The sequence below is a fragment of the Thalia democratica genome, chromosome 1 (genome assembly GCF_965202585.1).
Source record: "Thalia democratica chromosome 1, ktThaDemo2.hap1.1, whole genome shotgun sequence".
Classification (NCBI taxonomy): domain Eukaryota; kingdom Metazoa; phylum Chordata; class Thaliacea; order Salpida; family Salpidae; genus Thalia; species Thalia democratica.
In genome coordinates this window covers 43398729-43412309 of record NC_139165.1, presented here as the reverse complement: position 1 = coordinate 43412309, position 13581 = coordinate 43398729, and positions in this window count along the sequence as shown.

Here is a 13581-nt window from a genome sequence, read left to right as displayed (position 1 = left end):
GCTGATTTTATATTATAATAAATCCTACCGATTTTTTTAAAATATTATATGTAGTATCTAGCATATTAATTAATCGGTTTTATTTTTAAAACACTGCATGCAAAATTTACATCTTGTTTTGTTTATTTTCAACTTAATACTTGAACTGAGTTGTTATGAGTTTATAGTTTACAAACAACTGTTAGTTGTTTAATTTAGTTTTTAATTTTATTAGTCGTTGTATGTTTTTAAACACACAGTTGTGCAACGGTCTATTTTAGCTATTAAACTTTTTTTAGTTTGTTGTAACCAGAATTGTTTTGGTAAAACTATTTTTTTATATCTGCGAACCCATCTAACGCGGAAGGTCGAATTGCAATGATGTAATTGTTTTAAATTAATATCTCCATATTGTAAATTGAGACACAGGAGGTAGAATAAACTAATAAAATTGTTTTTATAGATATATACTCAAAAAAAATATTGAAATTTGTAATACTTTTGCTTAATATAAAAGATAGCCTTTGAAATCATACTAATTTTAAGAATTATAACAGCAATAATTTTTATTATATAAATAAATCTAAACATTGCATTAATAAAGTATTATTGACTAAATCAATATTAAAGTGTATATTGAAATTTCTAGTAAATTTCTTGTTTTTCAAAAATGTGCATGTAATTTAAAATTGTGATTTTCGGAATGAGTTTATAAATAGTACTTGAGTAGTAATATTTTATATTTATATACCGAAGTCGTAAGTTTTTTACCTATTTATTAGAAATCAATTAAAATGTGGCATTAAAAGTATATCTTTTGCTTAACTTACTTGATACGATTAATTGTTATATATCTATTTTAATGTTTTGTTAAAGAATAAAATAGCATAACTTAGTTAAATAAATGTTTAAAAAAAATTTTCTAAACGTTTTTAATTGATTTAAAAAGAAGTATTGTTTAAATTTTTGAAATATGAATCGTTATCATGATTTAGTTTTTTACATAAAAAAAAAATCTAATTTATAATGATTTGCTCTAAAGAAAAAAAAAGTTCTATAATTAATGAAAGCATTGTCTTGTTCAAAGCACATAAAGTTTATAAAAGCACATACAAGTAATCTGCATTAAAAATTAAAATTAATTCCTATTGTTTGTTTATTAACAGGATTGCCAAAAAACTTGAAATCCTGGAATTTGAGAAATTTTGAGAAAAAAAACTTTTAAAAACCTTGAATTTTGAACAAAAAATTACTAAAAAATCAAGAATTTAAAATAATGTTTATATGTAAAGTGATGAAATTTCGATTCGACTGAAAAAATCAATCATATAAATAAACATTTTTTGTTATCATAGTTTTTTTGTTAAAAAACAGATTTATAGTAGCTTTACAGTATTTTTTCAATGTTGTTATACGATATAAGAAAGTTTTTTTGTACCTTAAGCTTAACTTTATACTAAAAATAAACCCAAAATCTTACTTGTACTTTTAATAACCTGAAATATATTTTAAAAATCTGGTAGAAATTTCTTAAAAATATTTGGCAACCCTGTCTAAGTAAGTACAATGGTAAGAGAACTCTTAAAGTAATATCTTAAAAACGATGTCAACTTATAGTTTTTTATTGGACAACTGTTCCTCATTTAAAAAATTTCAATCACAAACTTCTAAAATGTTCATAAACTACAATGATTTTTCTATTAGAATATCGTCTTAAGTTTTTAGATAGTTTTAAGGACTTATTTTGAAATAAAAAGTTATTAACTTAAAACTATGTTTAAACAGTTGCAATCCAATATTCAATAGTTATGTTGAAGATACTGTAAACAAGCCCTTGTAAAGTAATGTGTGTCAAAACAAAATGATTTTGAAACTAATAAAAGTTTGTATTTACTAAAGACATGTTTTTGGACTTTCTCGTTATAAAATATATCTTCTCCATTCTAGTAGCTTCAATGGTAAATAAATGTGATAGCGTGTATTAACCTAGAAATAACCTAGAATTTATGTGTATTATATGTTAAGTATGCAGTTTATTTAAAATGTTTAATTGATTGCTTTCTGCACTAACAACCATATTAATGAAACTATTAAAAAAAATGAAATGTTTTAACTTTTTTAGTTAAATTGTTGTAAATTTTGCAAAAATTGCTTTATTGTATTTACTATAAAAGTACAAACGTAACGTTGATCAATTCAAGTTAGTACGCTAGTTAGATTTGATTTTTATTAATGTTTCGGTATTAATTTTAAGTCAAATAATTAAGGAAAAACTTCAACTATGCTTTATCTAGCTATATTGGAAAAAAAAATACTCTGAAGATTTATTTATTATAATTGAACTATCACTCTTAAATTTATAGAATTATGTGTTTGGTGTATACTTTTTTAATTCGAATTATTTTATATATTTTAAAAATAATAGGTTGTACTATACTTCTACAACCGGTCTCAATCTGCGTTTAATTATTCATGTTTCTAGTAGATCCTTTCTGCGGTTCAAATGAGCTTTAAAGACAAATTCAGAAAGACATGCTTAATCGCCAATACTACCAAAACGGCAACTTGTTTTGCAGACTTCATAAGTTATTGTAAATATAAAATAAAATGCTTGTAGTAAATTATAACTAATTTTATTTTAAAATTATTATTAAAATATTAACTTGTTTGCAGTTTTAAAAAGTGTTCATATCAAAATATTTATCAGAATTTGTTGTAACATTTTACACTTCCAAATTTTAAAATCAAAAGTAACAGAAAAATAGCGAAGGATCATAATAATTATACCTGAAGAAAAGTATAGCTGTTTTTGCATGGCATAACGCCTTATAACAAAACAAAAATTATATTAGATTTAACGTAGCAGAATCTTTTTAATTTTAATATTAATAAATTTAAAAGATGTTAGTTAAGTAGGAAGTATATTTTTAATATTTAAAATTATTTCCATACTTTTTAAATCAAATTAAATAATAACTTAAAAATATATTATAATTTTTGATTGCAATATTTTCTAAACATTTTTGTGTGTGACTAAAAGACCGAGAGGTCTTTTCGTGAACCTAGGTCTTTTGACCAACATTTTTTGAGTATCTTTTTGTTTGATCAACAAACTATTTTAAGTTTTAATTAAGCTGAAACAACAATAAATAAAACATAAACTCCTACGTTATTTTAGATAAAGTATAAACTTTTTTCATGTTGGCTGCGCAGAATTCAGCCGGCTGATAAAAATTCGCAAAAAAATTGTAACTTAAAAAATGTTATATTCTGCGAATACAACTTTTGTTAAAAAATATTTTTTCGAATCAGTTTATTCGTAAAACTATAGTTATGTATAATTTATTTAATTATAAGACTGTAATGATGATAAGTTAGCTGATTCGCTGAATAATCTTATAAGCTAAAAAACTATTTTTTTAGTTTTTAATTAAAATTATAAAAAAATCTTACTACCAATAACTTCTACTAAATTACGATTTTAAAACTCTAAATTTTTGCAGACCAATATGTTGAGATAAAAAAATTCTGAGTAAAATCGTTAAACTATAAAAAAAGTTTAAGTTTATTATGTAAACTTATGAACAAACACAAGTCAATAATTAAAATTAAGTACTTTTTAAGCTGTATATTTCATTAAGATATTTAGATTAGTTTTAAGTTTTAAAAATCCTGGCACTCCTAAAAAACAACCATTCTTTATTTAAATAGCTTGTGCAAAACAATATTTTTAGTTTGAAATTATATTTATAAAAGTACGATAGCCCCTAAAAACCTAGTTTTTAGAATATCTAGACCGTTGCTAACAGACAACTTCCTCTGAAATAGAGCTGCGTGGATATAGCTTAATAAGTTGTTTTACAGCGAAGTTGTTCAGTATACTTTTGATCAAAAAACTACATAAATTAGTTTTACAGAACGTCATGATTCTTTTTAAAAAATTACTACATTGCAAAACAATAAGAACGTATAGAAGATAGGTATAAGCAAGTTGAACTCGAGCAGGAGTAACTCGAAAAGAAACAACTCGAGCAGGGAAAATTTGAGCCAAGGTAACTCTAGCAGGCCCAGAATAGTTTTTTATTTGATAAAAAGTAGTTATAATCATAGAGAAATTGTATTTTTTACACCAAATATTTTTTTAGAGTAACTATGATTTTTTTAGCAGACAAATATTTTGTAACATTTACAAATTGATGTAGCTGTAATACTAAAATGTCTTGAATTAGTTTAAAATATCAGTTTTAAGCTTGGGGAAATTTTTATTCTCCACACCCCCTAATAAAAATATAAGTCGACGCCACTGTTGATAAGTGTAGTTTTTAGTATAAATTATATATATATTTATTAGAACAATATAGTTTAAAACTGTTAACGTTAAATAAAAGTTCTAAATAGTATCATAAACAGATTACATAAATAGTACATAAAATCTGTTAGTAAGAATTATTCTTAATAATATGATGACTACTATTGATAAATAAAAGTTCTGACAATTTCGTCTAATGTTATATCAAAAACTAAGGATCTACATTTGCCTATTGAACTTATCTTAAATATGTTAGCTTTTTTTTTAGTTTTAACAATATTTGAAACACTAATAATTTTAATTAAAGAAACTATCTACAAAACCTCAGAATAAACTTAAATAAATTTAAATTAATATTTTACTTCCTAGCTTTGAGCACTTTTTTGAAAATTTATTTAAAGTTCAGTAAAAAAAAGAATAAAATGTTAGTATTAAATAAACATTGTATACTAGAAAGCAGCAGTTTTAGAATATGTTTAAAAAAACTATCAAAAATTAACATAGTATTTAGTTTTATCCACTTAGTTATATTCTTAATGATAATAGTTATCTAATTATAAGCTTACGACACACTAACAATACTCTTTTTTTTTTTAAAACTTAGGCTAGTTTAAATTTTATTTTTAAGTATAAGATTTTCTTTTTAGTGTAAAACTATTTTATTCTTAAAAATGATGTAAATATAAAGTTGTTATTTAATATTTTTGTACTTTTACGTACTTAAGCTTAATCAATAGTTTTTTTTCAATTTTTTGTTTACTTTTCTTTGTTACTTTAGTATTTTTTTATATACTCAGACTTACTTGGACTAGCTTGATGTAACTTAGACTAGTTTTTGCTCACTCAAGCTGGTTATAATACCTAAAAGAGTGACTACCTTCTGATTAGTTTACTTAAATAGTTTAAATAACTTTTTAGTACTATAGATACTAAACAAAAACTTGAGACAAACAAGTAAAATATATTTCAGCTAACCCTTATCAACTACTTTCGTCAGCAAATAATTAAAAAAAAAAACTTTGAGTAAGTAAACACTTATAGGTTTCATAAGAACATAATTAAATCTTATTAATAAAATTAAGCAAAATTAATTAGATATAGACTAAAAGTATAATAATACATAATTATGAATTAATTAGTTATTTAACTAAGATAAAAATACGTACAAGAATTAAAGTAAAACAAACAATAAGTAAAATAAAATAAGAGACAAACTAGTTACTAGACAAAGCACTTATAACAACTTATATAGTTAGATTTATAAACGTACTGTTGTTTGCATAAATTAGGTCTATGCGCTTTTATAAACAAATCTTCTAATACACTTAGATGATATTCATTACGTGCTTTACTTATAATTGAAAAATGACCATCATTATAATTTTTTGCGCAATCATAGTTGTTTAATAAGTGTTCAGCAATCTAATGACCTACTAGAATTTGATGCTTTATTAAAACCCGTGTCTATCCAACTTCTAAGGGATTTTAAATGTGTTTGTCTCTTTAGGACCTCTAAGTTTCAAAGTGAAAACATTTAATTTTTCCGAATTAACTTTATTAACTTCTTGGCTAAAACTAGCCGGATAAGTGAGGACCGGGTAAGCGAGGATACAATTTAAGTAGTACACATACATTTATCACCTATATCTAACTAATTATTTTTTTATAAATTATTTTTGTGAATAATTGTTTTTTCATATTTTCGAAAATATTTATGAAACTGCAGTTGCTAGCGAACATATTTTTGAACAAATCTGGTGTTTTACTTACAAAAGTGTGTCTTACCTGGTTATCTGCATATTTCCTACAACTCTATGTTTTTAGTTGTGATAAACCTAAAAAATCTAGTTTCATTATAGAATATTTGTTAGTACATAATAGTATGAAAGTATATTGAAAAAATTTACAAACATTTTAACAAAAAAATCAGCATGTTACATGTTTGCCTTACACTCATGCTAGTTTATTATATTTTTGAGAAACTATTGTTGGTTTAAATAATTCAAAAATAACTTATGCTGAGTATTTGATAGAAGTTTTTTAAGATAATTTAACCAGCTTAAAATATGTTTTATAAGTTGGTTTATTTTGTAGAGTTAATGTTAACTATTAGAAACAATTTTTTTCGCATTAAGCTAGCTTTGTTTTTATACATTAATTTAAATAGTTATAATATATATTGTTTATTGAACGATAAAAAGATGCGCTCGAAATGTTTAGTCCTTGGACTTGGTGTATAAAAAAAATCCATCAGTTATCGAGTCGCACACCACAGATACCTTTTAACGTCTTGTCCAGTACAAAGATATAAAAGGAATTCGTAAAATATTTATCGTTGGAGAAGTAAAAATTAATTTTGGTGATTTTTGCTTAGCTTTACTGAATACTTTAAAATTTTTATAGGAAATTAAGTAAAAATATAGTAATACACTTATTTCACAAGCATATAGTTTATACTTATTCAATTCAAAAAATTTTTTAAATTGTATAACTAGTGCAAGACCAGATAAAAAGGTTTTGTTATATTAGTAATACTTTAAATTGAAAAAAAAAGTGTTTTGAAGAAATAAAAATTTTGGTTAAAGTTTTAGACATCTTTCATAAGTTGTTATACGAAAAAAATTATCACACTGCAGTGGATTGACAAAAAAAAAGTTTCAAAATTAATTAAAGATAGTAAATTCTTCTAGAAAAAGCATTAATATTTGTTATAATAATAACTTTAATCTTTATTTTTAAAGAGTTAGTCACGTTTGTAACTTTTAATAACTTTTAAAAGTTTCTGAAGAACTAAAAAGTAATCATGTACTAAACTTCTTAAAATTTACCGAAACTTGTTTCATTATTTTATTTGAAATAACTTGACTATTTTAAATTCATAATTCTTTTTAAGATATTTCAAGTCATATGTACATAAAGTTAATTTGAATTTTAAAATCAAAGTAATAAGCACGAAAAAGTTTACAAAAAAAAAAATCAGACTATATAGCTATATGTAACAAAAAGTTTAGTATTTTCAGTCGTTTAGAACAGTGAAATAACACTTAAATATAACTAATAAAGAAAATAGACTAAAAATTCACTCTTTAATTAATAGAAGGTCTTAAAAAATCTATAAAAAATTAGAATACTTGACGAAATTAAGTTAAAATTTGGAAGAAAAACTTACCGGTTAATCAAGACTTTTGTATGGTATTATTAATATGAAAATAAGTGCTTTGAATGAAATTTGTTAGTGATCAAAACCATTTAAAAAAAGAGGGTAAAATAATACAAAATATATTTCAATATAATAAAAACTTACGATTTCTTACAAACAAGAGTTTTACAAAAAAAATCATTAAATAAACATTAAATTAATAAATATCATTAAAATGTTTATATTTTTTTAATTTAAAGAAAATTAATTCTAAAGAAATCACAAATATACTATAAAAATAGTTGTTTTTAAAAATAAATATAATTTTTTATGGAAAAAAAAATTATTGATAGTGTGAAACTTCTGTTATAATTTAAGTTAACTAAATGTATTAAAATAATTGTTTTGTGAAATACTTGATACATACAATTTGTTTTACTGTTTAGTTTAACAAGCATATTTTTTCATAGTACTTTATTCAATGTGAAAAACAGATGAGAAACATTTAACGACTATTTGGTCTTATTGTACTGTAAAAACAGTAAATTCTAAAGTTTAAATAGAGCAGATTACTTTAGTTTAAATTTAATTAAAACTTTTTACACTTTTACCCCTATGGTATTTAAACATTTAAATAAAATAAAAAATTAAACAGGTTGTCTTTATAACTATTAAAAAGTGTCACAGTTTTTAGTTAAAAAAATATTATTAACAAAATACAACTTAATTGGGTAGCTGTCAAATTTGCACGAGCGTACACAATTGCACAAGAGCACAAAATTGCACGAATATACTTTTGCATTAAGAAACTTTCGCACGAGGGGATAAAATTGCACAGAGATAAAATTGCACGAAGACATTTTTTAACGGGTTGAATATTTTTAATACTTATTTTTTATTTTTTTGTTAATTTTTTTTTTTTTTTTTTATCAAATTTTTACTTTTACTATCTCTGTTACCCCTAGGCCCTAACCCTTACCCTTGGTCGATAACTTACTTTAGTTTTTTTTTTAAATTTTAAATTTCTTTTTTTTTCTTTCACTGTTACCCCAAACCCTTACCCTCGGTCGGTAGCTTGTATATATTTTTTAATAAATTTATTTCTTTATTTTTTTTTTTTATATAATAAGTTCTTATTATTTGTTTTTTTATTTTTGTTATTGCTATCATTGTTACCCCTAACCTTTACTCTCGGTCAGTAACTTTTTTTCTTTTTGTTTTTTTAAAGTTTATCTTTTATATATTTTTGTCTGTTTATTTTATTTTATTTATTTTTTTCTCGTGTAAAAATGTAACTCATACAAAATTGACCCTTCGTGCAAAATTGTCTTCGTGCAATTTTGTGCCCCCGTGAAAATTTTTTTTCGTGCAATTTTGTGCACTTGTGAAATTTTGTTCTCGAGAAATTTAGTCACCTCGTGCAACTTTGACTCGTTTCCATTTTAATTATATGACAGTGTTAAAAAAGAATTAGCTCATATCTTGGTAAAAAGTTCATAGCTAATAAATCAAATCTACAGTGTGTCATTAACATAAATTTGATAAAAGTATAATAATGATTAACCATTAATTTTTTATCAAATTGTCACTTGAAAACTATAAATTTCTAGAGACCAGTATATTAAACAAACACAATTTTAAGTAAAATAACTAATTTTTTTAAATACAATTGTAGGTTAAAACATATTATAGTGTAGTTTATCTTTGTATCTCCCATAAAGTATAATAAAAGTAGTAAAAATTGTTTTGTAAACTTTTTCAATCAAAGTTTCAAGTAAACATTTTTAGATAAAGGGTAATTAAAAAAGTTAAGAAATTATTGAAGTCGTTTATTTCGATAATTAATCTGGAAAAAATATTTTGACACCTTAAAACTTGAGCTTGTCCTAAAGTAACATTAATTGTTTTGTATTGTCTCAATTTTTTAAAACTTGTGTAAACCAATAGCCGTTAGAGCCGCATAGTTATAGTTCAGTAAATGTTTTATTTCTTTCAACGAAGTCGTTAAGTTTATTGTAGGACAAAAAGTTAGAACATTATAGTAGCTTTTAGTTTTTTTTTAGGTTTTTTATCTATACAATAAAACAAATTTAAAATAAAGCGACTATAAAACAAAAAAAAATTGTCTTTTGTTATGTAGTCATTAATGTTGCTAGTACATTTTGAACAAAAATATAATACTTACAAAGTGGTAAAACCAAAAATAGATGATTATGAAAAGAAAATCTTTATATACCCAACAGACTACAAACTGATTTTACTAATTTCCTAAAAATATCTTATGTCTTATATACAACGCTTCTGAAAAATCATCTATTTGGTTGTACTTTCTGATAAATGTGCATTTACTATTTCTTTTTCGTATGTACCAAGTTATTGTCTTTTACATTTAACAAATAGATTAAGTATAAATTACTTCATTAAAAGTTTTACTTTCTTTAATTTTTAAAATGTTAATTATTTTAGCTTAAGTTTTTGAACATAAGTTTATAATTTTTTTTTCTTGTGTGTCCTATTTAAGTAGCTCAGGTTTTAATGCCTTAGTCCAACATTGAACAATAAAAGTATAATAATAACAACATGATGATATATATTTCACTTTAATGAAGTTTGTACTGAATGAAATTTTAGGTATGTCTAATCTGTTTTTTAAACCTTATTGTATTTATTAGATTTTGTTTACTATGATTTTTTAAATTTGTTGTAAATTAAAAATTTAAAATAGCTTTCATACAGGTGAAGGTACATAGGCACAAACGTTAAAACAATTACATCTTTGCAATATATAACGCTAAAAAAGTATGTTCTAATTTAAACTTTTTCAAAAGTTTGAACATTCTTTGCTGACGTATGTAATTAAACGTCAGACGAAGCGGTTTTTATGACGTCACATACAAAAAGATGAGGTCATAGTTAGCATATAAGAAGCATGCATCGAACACGCGTTGTGATGTCATTCAGCTGCATGTCGAACAAACTAAAATACTATTTTCAATGTTTATTTGCTGAAATGGGTTGATCAAGGTTAAACAACTGTTTACTTTTCGCTTAAAGCAAACATAAAACAACACGTCATTTATCAGTTGGATCGCAGAAATTTGTTCTAGTTAGAAATTTGTAAACAACTCAAATTTGGTATTTTATTTATAAGTAAACTAATGGTTAGAGAAATACGAACTGGTAGTTAGATCTAGTCAGTTAAGATTAAGCTTCTATCAAATGACTTACTAAAATAAATCTATTTTAGTTGTTGTTTAACACACGCTTAAGGTTCCATAAACTATATAAGAATAATGTTTAATTAGTAAGCAAAATTTATTACAAACTCAGTTTGTAAAATAATCTCAATTTTATTAACTTCATTTTGAAAAGTGCAGCGACCAATAACATTCTGTTTATGAAGTCAGACCGTTTGCGTAATGAATATTTCGTACCTATGCTTCATATTCAATATATATAATATTATAAAGTATTAACAAATGTTACAATAATAGACTTTTATTCTATAACAAATATTTTACAAAATTTGATCAAAACTAATTAATGCTTTATAGATTCTTGAAATAACTCATCTAAGTTATACAAATGCACAAATATAGATTTTTAGTACCTTAATCAAAATTTTATAGTTTTTTGAAAAATTAAAAGCATTCATAAAAATATAATACTTTTTGTGTACGTGACTTGAAATAACTGGTGTGAACAAAAAAAGTGCTAGAGGAAAGAGTGTTACATAAGGAAAAATTAATAAGTTCTAACTATAAAATACAAATTATTCACTACTTGTACTCTTTAATAAATTAGTAAAACATTAGGTTTTTGAAACACAAAACTAGTTTATACCAACAACAACTTTTGTCTTTTATTACAAAAAAAGTTTTTAAACGTACCTATAAGTTTTACAAACAAGAAAGTAGATGTTTTACCAGAAACAAGTTATACCAATAAAATAAATCTAAACATTTTGTACTGTAACTAAATAAGACCAAAATTTTTTAAGTTTTAAACACACACGACCTAAAACAAGCTTATGTAATAGAATTACAGTGGAAAGATAAACTTTTCATATAAGTTTATTAGTAAAGTGTTAAAGGGGATTGCATTTTTAATAGAAGTGTTAACAAATCGGTGTTTACATTTATGTTAGATAATACTAAGTACAAACATTTTCTTACAAAATACTTTTTGTATAGCAAATCTTTAAAGTTTTATATTTTATAGTAATATGAACAAGTTTAAATGAATAAACTCCTTTTACTCGTGTATATTGTTTATTGAACAAAAAATAGCGCTAAAAATATTTTGTCTTAAGACTTGGTCCACTAAAAAAACCTTTCAGTATACATATATACTTAGTTTATTTAAAGTGCTCAGATTCATTTTTTTATAACAACTTTCATTACAAAAAAACACACAAAATATAATAATAATAGATATAAAATACTTGAACAAGTTTTTTATTTTATTTAGATCAAAGTTTTACAAACTTTTTTAAAAAGGCCCCTTAAAAAAAAATAATTGAGTTTTTCCCGTAGCATCTAGTATAAGTTTCAAATTATGGTCTTATGGCCCCTAATTTTCTGAAAAATTTTCATAATATCTAGTATAAGATTTAAAGCTAACTTTAAATTTTTTCAAGTTTTAAGTCATTATAAACTTTTTTACTATTGACAAACAGTTTTATATGTACAAATTAATTTCTATTCTATCAAAACTTTGTATTTTAAAGTAGGTTAGATATTTTCTTTATTATGTAACATAAATATTCACAGCTTGTTCTATGTTTTACTATCAGAACTTTATTAAACTCACAAAACAACACCCACCTTGGAAAGCAACACGCGCACTTTACGCTCCACTGATTTTCTATCATTATTCTATCATGCTTCGATCATGCTTTAAATACGCATGTGCATTATACAGTATTATTTTTTATACTATTTAAAATTGTGCTTATCTTTTTGAATTTTTTTATGTTTATACAATATTTTTTAGGTTTCAATTATTTAGAACAGTTTATTAAAACTGTTGTGTGTTTCATCTTAAAAAAAAAAAACTGTTGTCTGGAGAATAAAAGTTGCTATTTTGTGTTTATTTTTCGCGTTTAGTATATAGTTTTTAAAATGTAAAAAATAACAACTTTTTATTGTTTTATATAGAATCTTTTTAAACTTTAGTAAAAAAAATACATTTTGGTTTTCTATCATGCTTTTATAATGCATCGATCATGAACTAAATTTAACATGTGCATTTAAGAGTATAATTTTTTTTACTATTTACAGTTATACTTCTTTTATTGAACTTTCTTAATTTTTACATAATATTATTAAGTTTCTATTATTCATTACGCATTTTATTAAAAACTTAGCATGTTTTAACTCAAGAAACTTTACTGTTCACTCGAAAAAAGAACTTATGTCAATTTTGTTTTATTTTAGTACATAATTTCAAGATGTGTAGAATTACAATTAAAATCTATTTTATATATAACAACTTTAAACTTTTGTAAAAATGTTTTACATTTATATTTTTTATCATTCTTCTATCATACTTTAATCATGCTTTTAAATGTTACATGTGCATTTAAAAGTATAACTATTAAATAGAATTTATTTTATTTAAGCTTCTTTGATTTTTTCAATATTTTCAATTTAAAATGTACTTCAAGCACTTTATTTAAAAATTTGTAAGTTTCAAACTATAAGTTTATTGTATTTACTTGAGAACAAAAGCAAAAAGTGGTCTTGTGTCGTTTTTTTATTTTGTAATAAATTTAATTTATTTAAATTTAGAAAGTATCAAGTTAACATAATTTTACAGAAAAGTTTTTCAAACTAATGATAAAAAAAAAAGATTTTATTTTGAGAAAACAATAATGCATTGTTTATTAGAACTTTAAACTAATGGTTTAATGCAAACGGTTAAGAGATAAAATTTTAAGGTTTTTAATAAAAAAAAGAAACTTTAATGTTTTAACTTCATACATAAATAAAAAACTATAATTGTTCAAAAACAATATTAATTCCTTTAAACTTGCACATTTCTCTTTTATCACATTGATAAATAACATAGTACTCTTATAATTCACATGATATTAATTTACAATTTCTAGCACGCAAACTTTAAAACCAGTTTATAAAATAAACACTTCTTA